This window comes from Neophocaena asiaeorientalis, unplaced genomic scaffold (genome assembly GCF_003031525.2).
Source record: "Neophocaena asiaeorientalis asiaeorientalis breed wild unplaced genomic scaffold, Neophocaena_asiaeorientalis_V1.1 scaffold737, whole genome shotgun sequence".
Lineage (NCBI taxonomy): Eukaryota > Metazoa > Chordata > Mammalia > Artiodactyla > Phocoenidae > Neophocaena > Neophocaena asiaeorientalis.
Window position 1 is genome coordinate 164,605 of NW_020175012.1, and position 13,268 is coordinate 177,872.

The following is a 13,268-nucleotide window of genomic DNA, read 5'->3' on the forward strand; positions in this document are numbered from 1 at the left end:
AGGGGAGGGGAGGACTTAAGAGAGAGGTGGAAGAGGAAAATGGAAAAAGAAATCAGGAATGCAACGCAGTTCAGGGATGCTGTCTCACCCAGAAGGGAAGGGAGCCCCTGGAATTGCATCATCTGGAGGCAGGACAGAGCCTTCCCTTTCGCTACAGTCTGCCTTCAATAAACCTCATTATCTAAATAAGAACCAGAATGGCTACTGGAGAGAACTGGCCTTTACGAGGCTCTTCAATAAATGTTTGCTGAATGGTTCAATGGATGGATGAACCAGAATAGGGAAGGAAGACCAGGCTCTGGTCCTGGTGGATTCACTTTGCTGGCTGCGAGAACCTAGGCAAGTTACTTCGATCTTTGCGAGTCTCAGTTTCCCCAGCTATAGATGGAGGCAGTAGCGTTTGCTCTGCCTTCTTCTCAGAGCCAGCTGAGATCGTGCATGTGCCAGTTCGAGGTTACATGGTTCAGCCAGACCCAGGAGCGTGGATCTCCACTGAGTAAACCCAGAAATGACTGCACCTCTCTGAAGGTTTTTCCTCATCTGTAAAACGGGAATAATAGAAACGTTATGTGGTCATTGTGAGAATGTATTTAAGCTGAAACTCAATAAATGCTAGTTTCCTTCCTTTTCCCCATTGTCTTGACTCCTGGGGGGAACATATCCACAACTTACTCAGTTCCCCCATTTTAGAAAGTCACCTAAATCGAAATTCATTGGGTTTTTAGGGAGTTTGTTTGTTTTCCCAGTGGAACCCTTTCTATAACTACACATACGTGTGTGTGCTACCAATACATTTCTACTGGCTGGAGCCCCTGACAACTCATTTCTGCTGCTGGGTGCTGGAGGTGGGCCACCAGGAGAGACGGGCTGATAGCTGGCTAGAAAACCAATGAAATGCACACGTACACCTCTGCCAGGCCCCAGCGGCAGCTTCCCTGGAAAACCCTCACAAGTTCCATGGATGCCACATGGCTCTACCCACCAGAGCTGGGCTCTGGGTTCCTCTTGTGGAAGCTCCAACCACAATAAAGACACATCTCGCTCTTGGTCCCCGCCCCCCCTCCCCCGGGGCCGGAGCGTTGGGGGTCACAAGGGGCAGTAACCATCTCCCTGACGTCATGGTCTGGGCTTTGAAGAGGAGAGGGCCAGCCTGGATGCCTCCAGGTCCAGGCAGGAGCCCGATGGTCTCCCCAGGTGAGTCTTTCACCTGCCAAAGGAGAGATGACCAAAAACCCCTCTCCAAGCCTCAGCGAGGACGCCACCGGAGGGGGCTGGGCAGCTTTCCCCACCTCCGTGTGGGCAGAAAAGTGAGGCGCGTGTCCCTGCTCATTTTTGTTTACAAGTCGTGTGCTCTGCACATCCACGCCGGAAGCCCCCTCTAGATAAAGAAACTGGTGCCAAGATAGGAGCCCACCCAACTTGCCCAAGGTCAACTCCTCATCAGCTGAGACACCTGAGCTTTACCCCCTGGGCTCTTAACCCTGGATGAGTCTCCCCAAGGAAGGCTTCGTGGCTCTTCTGCCCGGCTCTTCCAGCGTCCTACTGCACGTCTTGTTTACTCGTCCACCTGCCTGGCTAGCCTGCGAGGGGCTGGCACGCTTGCGCCCACAGCCCGGCACCCCGCCCAGGACCGGTACTCGGAGGCGGGCGAAACCATCACTTGGGCTGAGTGCTGCTGTCGGTAGGGCATGAACAGGAGGTAGGCAAGCGTCCTCTGGTCTCTGGAGGGCCCACAGGGGGGACCAGCCAGGTCAGGGTACGGCCTGGGCTTCCCCTCCTCCCCTCTCTCTGCAGGGGAGAGAGATGGGGAAGATGAGGGATAAGCAGCTAGATTTTCAAGTGAAGGGCAAAGGAGAGCAATAGTTACCGGACCCCTCTTGTGCTGGATGTGTTCTATCATCTCTTTGAATTCTCCCACCAGCCTTGTGAAGTAGTGATGATGTTTTTATGTACGAGGAAACTGGGGCTCAGAGGTTTAATGGCTTGCCTAAGGTCACCTGGCTAGCAGGTGATGCACGGGCTTGAACACAGAGCTGTCTGACTCCTAAATCCAGGACTTTTCCGTGTCCACTGCTGTCTCTTGGGCGGGGATGCCAAGGGCTCCTCCACATAAGGAGGAGGAGAAAGGCTCAAAGGAGTCTCGGCCACACAGCAAGAACCCTGGACATGGCTTTTTCCCTCCTGGGTTTTTACATCCACAAAGTCAGGTGAAATGAGGCTACTTCCCTCTCTTTAAAATGGCTAGAATTGGCTTCTGACAGTCTCCTAGGATAGGAAGGGCCAGATTTGGACAGAAGGACAGAAGGACATAGAGAACAATTAGGCCGGATGTCAGCACCTGGGTGTTTGGGACAGGACTGAGCTTCTCCGAGTCCTGTCATCTAAACATGCACTTCACACCGACAGGGCCAGCAAGACCTCACCCCCCCACTCCCCCCCAATTTCCCACCCGCATCGTTCTCAGGGGACCCAGTCCTCACTGATTGCCCGCCCCAGCTCCACACTCCCTGTCTGACCCAAGCCACGAGGTAGGTAGGTTGCAAAAGCCAGAGATAGAAATGATTTACCCAGACCCAGATCCGACAGCCCGAGCCATGTCGCCTCCCACACCCACCTCTGTGGACGTGGCAAAAAGACAAATCAGCCCCCAAGCTCCAGTCAGGAAATGAATGTCCCACCAACGCTCCCATTAGCCCCCAAGAAATTAATAAACTCATCAGATCCAACAAAACGGCTTTGGCAGCTACTACCCGGAGCAATCTAACTGAGGAAAGGCAGTGGGAAGGAGAGCAGGAGGCAGAGCCAGGCGCCCTGGGGTACAGGCTAATCGTCCCACCCACTGGGCATCTTCCATGCCACACACATGCCAGGAGATACGGTGCTCATCACCGACAATCTGCGGCTCTGTCTCCAGCCAAATTCCCTTGCTCCACCCCGCTGACACCTGCCCCCAAACCTCCTGCAGGAACAGCGGCTTTGTAAACCTCTTCCACATGCCCACGCGTGCCAGCTTGATTATGCTTCAAATAATGTCTTTGCGTGGCCCTCTCTCTGTGCTTTCTGTCTCTCCCACTTGCTCTGCCTTCCCACCAGTTTAGAGCCTCCAGGGGTTGCAGTGAAGGGAGGAGAGGGTATGGATTTGGATACCACCACTGCAAGCCCATATAGCACCTTAAGGCAGGTAAGAAAAAGGCACCCCCTGGGCTGATGTGGCCCTGCGGGTGCGCAGCTGGGCATGCTGACTCCAGCCTCTACTCACCACTGAGCTTTTCACAGTCTGTACCACGAAAGCAACGGCCCCAGAGTGGGAGGACCTGAGTTTAACTTGGCTTCTCTGCTTATGAGCTGTGTGACCCTGGGTGAGTTACTTAATCCCTCTGAACCTCAGTTTCCCCATCTATAAAATGGGGGTTAAAATAGTAATGATTACTTCCTAGGGTTCTTAAGGAGATTAAATCTGATGGTATATGTGCCAAGACCTAGGTGAGTATTCATAGAGTTTGTCATGCCATCGTCTGAGACAGAAGATGGGAATCTCTTCTGTGCCCTACACTTTGCCCTGCAGACTCCAGTCTAGTAGATTAGACCAGTGTCTCATACTTTGGTTCCCGCACCGGCGACGTCAGCGTTAGAAATGCAAATTCTTGGGCTCCATTTCAGACTGACTAAATCAGACAGTCTAGGAGCAGGACCCAGCGGTACGTGTTGTAGCCAGCTCCCCAGTGACTCTGATGCAAGCTGGATTCGAGCAAAGCTCATAGAGCAACTCAGACGACACACATGATGTCAGGGAAAGGCAAGGGTGCGGGAATGAAGAGAGGCCGAGGGGGCACCTGTGGCAAGCGAGGAAACGTTTAAAAACTGGCTCTCCAGGAAAAAAGGCCTTGTCTGATCTGCCCACGTCTGTGGTGTAAACACGCCCACCATGGCTGACTTCAAGCTACCCACATGCAGTCACGGGACACCGAGTTGGGAAAAGTGTGTAACGGGCTCTGGCTGGCCGGGCAAGCTGGTGCCACCACGCTCACGGGCCCTGTGCTGGGCGCTCGTTTATGCTTACGAATCTCACTGCCACCCTACTTATGAGTAAGGAAAGTGATGTCCACCTAGGTAATAATTTACCTGAATCTCAGAGCTGAGGTGTGGAAAAAATCAACGTGCTGCTTCACTGCGATCGCAATATTTAAAACAAATGTGTATTCCTTCTCCCTGCTGATTCTGTGCTCTCAGAAGAAACTAGAATGCTTTGTCAAATATAAAAATCGAGGTAAATATAACTGATACGACACGTGTTTGCACGTGCACAGAAAGTATCATTTCTCCAACTTCCTCAAAGGACACAGAATCCATATAAATTAATAATAATCATCTTGCTCCCTGGCTGTATAAAAATTAAATAAATAAAATAAAATTCAAATTAAAAAATAATAACGTTGCTCCTTTAAGCACTAAAATTGGGGGGGAGGGTCTTAATTATTTATTTGCAAGTATTATTTCCCAAAATTCTTTCAAAGGGAATCATACTTTCTGCCGTCCTCTTAAACAGAGGAGACATCTTTACCTTCATGCATTGTCATCATTTTGAAGCCAGTTATTATCCTGTCCTGTGATATAGTGCTGGTCATTGGTTACTGAAATGTGATGGCCTCTCACCCTCATTTCCGTGCTTTCCTACGTTAATTTGTCTACTTTTCATAGTGTCTCTTTTCTGATCGTGAACCGTCATTTCCTTCTGCTATTTGGATAGCTGTCTCGAATTGGTCCTTTCCCTCCAGCAGTTGTGTTTAAGATTCCTGGCTGAGCAACCAAGTGACCAAGCCTGAAAGAACTGCTGTAAGGAAAGTACAGACAAGGCCTGATGGGGCCTAGGGCTTTTAGTGAACAGACCCTGTGTCATTGATATGGGCAACCCACGGTCCCCTGGAGAGGTGAGCGCTGTACAGTTGAATGAGTGTGGTCTGCCGTGTGACCCTGGGTCAGCGTAAGCAAGCTGGTCACTCCCTCAGCAATGCACCATGGGAAACGCTTGTCCAGGGGCCCTGACCGCAGGCATCGCCTGCTGAAAGAGCTGGTTGTGTGTCACCCAGAGACCGCATTAGCATCCAGCACTGTGACCTCGGGGCTGGGTGACCCTGAGCAAGTCACTTAATTTCCCCGAGTCTCACCTTTCCCTGCCCCCCACCCTAATCCAAGCTCCCACTGAACTTGCCCTGGACTAGGGTCCCCCGGGGCCTCTCTTTGTTCTGTTCTCCACTCAGAAGCAGCCAGCCGTCTCTATCAAGTCTCAACTATGATCACACCGGCCCCTGCTGAAACCCTTCAATTCTTCTCCCACTTTCGTTTAAGGATAGAAACCAAAATCCTTAACATGGTCCACCAAGTCCCGTGAGGCCTGGCCTCTGCCCACCCTCCACGCTCATCTCACACCATCTTTCCCGGCTTTATCTGTGCTCCTGGCACACCTATGGGTTCACGCGCAACAAGCGCCTTCCTGCCAGGGTCTCTGTGCGTGCCGTTCCCCGTCTGGACTCTCCTTGCTGCCTGACCCTTGGCCCCCAGCCCCATTTCAGCTAGTTCAGGGGTTGGCAGACCACGGACTACAGGCCCAATCCAGCCCGCTGCCTGTTTCAGGAAATAAAGTTTTATTGGAACATAGTCACGCCGATTCACTGATGTATTGTCTGTGACTGCACTCACCTACAGCAGTAAAGCGGCAAAGTCTAAATTTTTACTATGTGGGCCTATTTTATAAAAAGAAGTTTTCCAAACCTTGATCTAGTTTATACCTGTTAAAGCCTCAGGCCTCAGCTGAGAAATCACTACCCTCAGGAAGCCTTTCCTTCAACTCCCAAAGTCAAACTTCTCCCCGAACCACATTCTTTTCCTTTAGAGCAGCTGGCCCGGGCTGTCATCATACATTTATTAACGAGACCATTGCTCACCACCTGTCTTTCTCCCTGTGCCGCAGGGGAAGAGCCCTCCGCTGTCGCCTGAGCTGGCTGGTCCTGCCAGGAGCAGCTACACGCTTCTCGCTCCCGCCTAGAATCACTCGAGGTTGTCATTTTGCCGCTTTGTTCTCTACCAAATAGGTAAAAAGGGATTCGTGTGTAAAACCCTGAGGGATTTCCTGACATCCGTACCTGCCTCTGTGAGTACGCACACGGCTCTGTGACATTTAATATTTTATGTACGTGTAGGTGATCGTTCTTTGCATCAGCGCTGCCAGGATGCAGCTTCTAGACAGGCTGACGTAACTCCGCGGCCTGGCAAGTCCTTCTGCTCCAGAGTCAGAGTTCGCAAACACTTACCGATCACCTTTGCACGCTGGGCACTCAGCCACGTGATCTGCTCATGTACATTTCTCTGATTCCGCATAACAACCCGGTTATCATTCCCACCTGAGAAATGTAGGCGCTTCAGACAACAGTCATAACACTTAAAGGCTTAAAGTAGGCCTTTCATACAAGCTTTTGTTGAATGAATGAATGATCGAAATTGAGACTCAGAGATGTCAAACAACTTGCTGAGGATCACAGTTCATAGAGGATGCAACTGGGATTTGAACTCAGGTCTTATTTACTGCTATACTATCTGGTCGGGGTAGGGCAAGTGCAGGCTACCCCGACCTTAAGATCTGGGCCTTCCCACACACCTCTCTGATCACCGTGAACTTGTTCTTTGGAGAATACAGACCTGAAGGTATTCAGCTACAAGAGTCCACGAGAGTGATCCTGACCAAGCCACAGGGTAGTTTCTTAGGGGCTTAGCACAGGGAGATGCAGAGGGAGGGCACCAGGAGACCTACATTTTCTTAACTCTTCTGCTATGCATAAGCTCTGTGACCTTGAGCAAGTCACTTAACCTCTCTGAATCTTCCTCATCTGCAAAGTGGAAATAAACGAATCTGCCTACCCACAGTACAGCAATGCTGTTGCTAATCAACTGAGTTAGTGTGTACCATGGCTTTTGATGAGCCCTAATAAGCCATGGGAACTTAAGATGGCTAAGCACTACTGTCCGTGTGGTGGAAATGCAGCTGACCAGAAGTCAAGTCCTACCCTGCCACGTGCTGTGTGGCCCTGGGAAGTCAATTTTGCTGCCTATAAGACAAGCGTAGTTAGTCTTTCTCCCCTTCTCCTCTTATTGGGATGACATGAGGTGATCACAGATGTGACAAAAGTTTAAAGCCCTATGCAAACGCAAGCTCTTTCTTCCAGATCCTTGTTCTCTAGGGCCATCCCAAAGGTGGACGAGCCATAACCAACGACTCCGTTTTTTTAACCTCCGTTTCAGGGTTCAAAGTTGAAGTCCTCACTAGGAAGAATACATAAAATAATGTATTAGTGTCTCCTTGAGTTCACGGAACTAATTTCAACATACAGGCAGGAAGAATGACAGTCAGATGTGAACTACTATGGCTAGAGGCCCCAGGAATTGAGACTGAGTTATAGTTTGGAGTGTCTATAGTATAGGTCTGTGCCTTGATATATGACCAGCCAAAAAGATCTGTAATGTAAGCCTCCGTGGTGAACTCCTGGCATGAGGGAACAAAATGTTTATTGACTTTAAATCTAATATCTCCAATCATAAAACTTTACTTCACATGGGAGACTGGATCATGAGTGAGGGCCCCGGCCTCAGGGGTTGACCTGGGGAACAAAGGGAGTTATCGATGTTGGCGGAAGAGCTCATTCTCTCAGCCAAAATATTCTTTTAGCGGAAAATATGTGCTTACATGCACAATACTGTAAAAACCCAGGATCAAAGGACAACAGTGGCAAATGCCACAGGTAAGAGATCAAAAGCAATCCCGGGGAAAGCTGGGAAGACTTCCTATCGAATGAGCCCTTCCTGGGCTGATTAAGCCTTCAGCTGAGTTGGTCTAAGGCAGTGTTTTTTTCAACTGCGCCTGCTACCCGTTAGTGGGTTAGGAAATCAATTTAGTGGGTCCAGACCTGCATTTTAAAAATGAAATATATATCCAGAATAGATCAGAGTGCAACCCACACACCAGGGGCAACTACTGTTTCATAAGCTTTGGTTTCAATTATGTGTAGGTGGGTGTCAATGTGCACCCTGGATTGGCAAGCAGAATGCAAGTCAGGTTCAAAAAGGATGAAAATGCCTGGCCCAGGGGATTCGGACACCTTACCTGTTCACTACTCTATACGCAGCCCCCTAGCCGAGTACCTGCAACACAACTGATGCTCCATAAATACATTTGGGGCATCAGTGAACTCCTTTCCTAGTCACTTATAACTAAAGGACTAACTATAAGGAAATTATACAAGCTGATACTTTTGAGCATTTATCACATGTCAAATACTGGACTAAATGCTTTACATTTGTTATTTAATCTTCCCAACCACACTAATAAGGGAGGTACTATTGATACTATCATCCCCATCTTACAGATTAGAAAACTGAGGCTCGGAGAGGTTAGCTTTCTTGCCCAAAGTTCCATACGTAATGCGGATTCAACCCAGGCAGGTCCACTCTGCTGCACTGCCCCCCAAGAAATTAATTTTCCTGGGCTGTGGATGTGTAGTTAAATGTTTGGAAAACATTTTAATTGTTATTCCTTATCCATTGGTATTTGCCATAAGCTTTCCTGCTTGAAAGTCCACATCCCTGAGGTCAGACTTTGCTTTTCCTTGCCTTTGTTTCTGACTTACGTATTTATGAGAGGATATTTATTTATTTTAACATCTTTATTGGAGTATAATTGCTTTACAATGGTGTGTTAGTTTCTGCTGTATAACAAAGTGAATCAGCTATACATATACATACATCCCATATCTCCTCCCTCTTGTGTCTCCCTGCCACCCTCCCTAGCCCACCCCTCTAGGTGGTCACAAAGCACCGAGCTGATCTCCCTGTGCTATGCGGCTGCTTCCCACTAGCTATCTATTTTACATTTGGTAGCGTATATATGTCCATGCCACTCTCTCACTTCATCCCAGCTTACCTTTACCCTTCCATGTGTCCTCAAGTCCATTCTCTATGTCTGCGTCTTTATTCCTGTCCTACCCCTAGGTTCTTCAGAACCATTTTTTGTTTTTAGATTCCATATATATGTGTTAGCATATGGTATTTGTTTTTCTCTTTCTGACTTACTTCACTCTGTATGACAGTCTCTAGGTCCATCCACCTCACTACAAATAACTCAATTTTGTTTATGGCTGAGTAATATTCCATTGTATATATGTGCCACATCTTCTTCATCCATTCATCTGTCGATGGACACCTAGGTTGCTTCCATGTCCTGGCTACTGTAAATAGAGCTGCAATGAACATTGTGGTACATGACTCTTTTTGAATTATGGTTTTCTCAGGGTATATGCCCAATAGTGGGATTGCTGGGTCGTATGGTAGTTCTATTTTTAGTTTTTTAAGGAACCTCCGTACTGTTCGCCATAGTGGCTGTATCAATTTACATTCCCACCAACAGTGCAAGAGGGTTCCCTTTTCTCACACCCTCTCCAGCATTTACGGTTTGTAGATTTTTTGATGATGGCCGTACTGACTGGTGTGAGGTGACATATGAGAGGATATTTAAATAAAGTTTGAGGAAGAGGACAGTGGGGGACAGTGGAGAAAGTGAAGCATCAGGGGTTCTGGCTTCCTGATGTGGCCCTGTCTTCAGCTGGCCCTGGTCTCTGAACTGCACCCGTGACCACTAGCTCTGGCAGCCCTTGTTCGGGCTCATCACAGTCCCCTCCACCTGGGGATGCCCAGCTATCCATCACCCCTCGGCCTGAATGTCCCCGCCTTGGGGAGGCCCTTCCCAACCTCTCACTCCCCATCACAGAGACTCAGGCATAATGCCCTGAACTTCTTCTTTGTAGCACTCATCATATAATTATTTATTTCATATACTTATTTAGATAATTATTTGTTTCAAGTCCATCTCCTGCACTACAAAATACATTCCATGACTGGTGAGGCTCTGTCTTATTCCCCACATATGCCCAATGCCTAGTGAGGAATCAGTGCTTAGTAAATATCTGACAATTGCATTAATAATTTCCCCTTTGGAGCTCCAGCTCCCAGGAGAGTTGCCTGGCCTAGAATGGGTGCTCAAGAAATATCTGTTGAATTGAATTATGAAATTCCTTTGGGCAAGTCCCTTCGTTTTAGTCTTCAGTCATCTAACCTATAAAAGAAGGATCTAGTCTAGCCCCTTCCAACTCATACGTGAATTCCTGAAAGTGCCAGGTAGATTTATAATGTGGTATAGCTTTTCAAAGGGCTTTGGGGCAAAGCCGGGGAGAGACAGGCCTGAGAGGGACAACACAAAGAGGCCTCGGAAGGTGACTGTAGGAGGGCACTGGAAGCTCGGCTGCCTGGACACGAAGATGAAGCAGGTTGGACTTCCCTGGTCGTGCAGTGGTTAAGAATCTGCCTGCCAGTGGAGGAGACATAGGTCCGATCCCCTGGTCCGGAAAGATCGCACATGCCACGGAGCAACTAAGCCCGTGTACCACAACTACTGAGCCTGTGCTCTAGAGCCCGCGAGCCACAACTACTGAGCCTGCGTGCCTAGAGCCCCTGCTCCACAACAAGAGAAGCCACTCAATGAGAAGCCCGTGCACCACAACTACTGAGCCTGCGTGCCTAGCGCCCATGCTCCACAACAAGAGAAGCCACTCAATGAGAAGCCCGTGCACCACAATGAAGAGTAGCCCCGGCTCACCGCAACTAGAGAAAGCCTGCGCGCAGCAAAGACCCAGCACGGCCAAAGATAAAATTAAGAAAAAAAAAAAAAAAGTTCTACTGAAAAAGAAAGAGATGAAGCAGGTGGCCACCTACGAGAAGGATGCCAGGAAGGGCACTGTCACACCTGCCAGGAAACAGCTCTCTCTGAGCCCGGGGGCTGATTGATGCCTGGTATTCCTCCATTAGAGAGCCTGGTGTGAGAGCTGGTCAACGTGGAAATAAATATCAAAGTGTTAACACATTATTATTCAATTCACCAGATATTTATTGAGCACCCAGTCAGAGGCACACACTACTTACAAAGGGATGGCAGGTTTGATGCAAGGGAAGAGAGCGCTCTTCTACTCAGAACACACCTGAATATTGTTCCACACACCACTCTTTCAGGGAAGCATAGACTAACTGGAGTGTATTGCAAGCATATTGACCAGGAAAGAGATTGAAATCACATTCTAGAAGGAACAAGTACAGGCAGTTCTGGGAAGGATGGACTAGACGTGTGAACCCAAGAAATGGAACTAAGGACAAAAGGAAGAGGGCTTCAGAAAGAAAGAATTCCACCCAATAGATGGAGAAACTTTCTAACAATGAGAGCTTCCCAAGATGGAATTTGCTGTCCCTATAGGTATTGAGTTCCCCAACACTGGAGGCATTCAAGCACAGACTCTACTTCATGAGAACACATTTGCAAGAATTCAAGCATTTGATTTGAGTAGTGATCTAGAGGGCCTTTATTAATCCTTTCGGCCCAAGAATGTGGGATCTAGATTCTACTTCTATATCAGGGGAATCAGAAGCAAGGCCAGAGTATCAAGGGGCAGATGAGGTCCTTGGACACTGTGAGAAAACAAGAGAGCAGGAGGATGGGGTCATGAATGCAGAAGGAAAAGGCCACTGTAGGAAAAGTTCAGCCATTCTTGTTTGCTCCTTCCTGGTCTTCTCTCCTGGCTGAACCCATTACAGTTCGTTCTCATTATTCATGGTAGTTGCGTTCTATAAGGTTGCCACAAGCACTGAATTAGGGAGACTGAACCATTTCTCCTAAGGGAAAAGCAGGGTTAGGTTCCTGCGAACCTCTGGCCACAACATGTTCATCAACCAATTAGCACATAACCTCGACTTATCTGCGTTTCCGCTGATAGACATCTTATTTAATACGTACTGTTGATTCAATAACATTGGACAACAGCACTAGATGTCATGCCTGAACAACACTTTTCTAGCGCCTGTATTTTCTCTGTAAGGCACATTGCAGATTTCTTGCCCTTAGGAACACTAGACAGCACTTCAGCATTAAGTGCGGGGGTCATTTTAAACAGCAAAATCTCCAAGAAAAAGCACAAAAATGTGAAAGACATGACACTGCAGAGACTGTGAAAAGCACACTTGTTTACAGTACGAGCCGAAAGAAGGTAGAGCATCACCTTGCTGGACCCCAGCTGGGAACATGCCTGGCGACCCACTCAAATTTTTCACTGCTCTGTGCGTGTCTGTGAAAGCACCATGACTACTGCATTGGGGTTACAAATACATTTTAGTGAGCAGATCAATTTGCAGATACGGAATCTGCAAAGAATGGGGATCAACTGTGCTCGTCTGCACCTGAATTTTCGACTCTCGCCAAGATGTGCCCAGACTTCTATCCCGAATCCCCAACCTCTGGGATGTGACGTGGAATTTAGTCTCGCCCTCACCACTCCTCCTACCCAAGAGAACAAACCAACAGTGGCTCTGGTGACAGATAAATACTATGTAGGGCAGGAATGGAGCCCAGCTCACCCCACTGGACTCGCTAAATATGCCAATCCCCAGTGAGGCTCTTAGGAATCTAACAGACTCTCCAACTAGCTGAGGGTTTCAGAAGTTAAATTTCCCTGAGCAGGGCAGCGAGGACGCACACATCACCTTTCTTTTTGGACAGATGTACTGATTTTGATGACTTCTTTTGCCTACATCTCAACTCCCTCTTTTGTTCTCATATGGTCCAAAATCTCACAGACTCTCTTCTAAACATTTTGGAAGATAATCAAACTAGCACGGGGTGAGTGCACGGCGGAGTCTGTAAATATGAAGACAGCTGCACAGCCCTCTCTCACCTCCCAGAAGACGGAAGACATTTCAAATTAGCTGCCGAGGAGAGAACTTATCAGAGAGCTCAGGCATGCTCGAGATTTTTCATCTTACAAGAAAATTACTGCCCATGAACACGACACAGTCAGGGCATGGAGAGTGCCCGGCTTCATTTGTTAAGCTCGCCGGGTACAGAAGTATCTTGGAGAAGCAATTGTATTCATAACACACAACTTTGAGCTCTGAACGGCAGATGCCAATTGAACTAATGGTTCTAACGAAGCATCTGGGCTGAAGGATGAAGCTGATCACCCCCATCTGCCGTCCTCCAGGAGTCAGGAGAATGCTGGAGGGTGGGGGAAGATGCATCGCTGAGCTTTCAGGATGGACTGAGGATGGCCCATTGCTGCCCCTAGATGGATGCAGGCTGCAGGTGGGAGATGGTGTGTGGCTGGGCCTCACCGTGCTCTGGGAAGCTG

General features: G+C 48.5%; 1 protein-coding gene across 1 annotated transcript in view; it reads right to left on the reverse strand.

The window, feature by feature from the left end:
• GRIK4 (glutamate ionotropic receptor kainate type subunit 4) overlaps positions 1-13,268 on the reverse strand; it is a 304,530-nt gene that overhangs the window by 81,331 nt on the left and 209,931 nt on the right. The gene's annotated exons all lie outside the window — the stretch shown is intronic.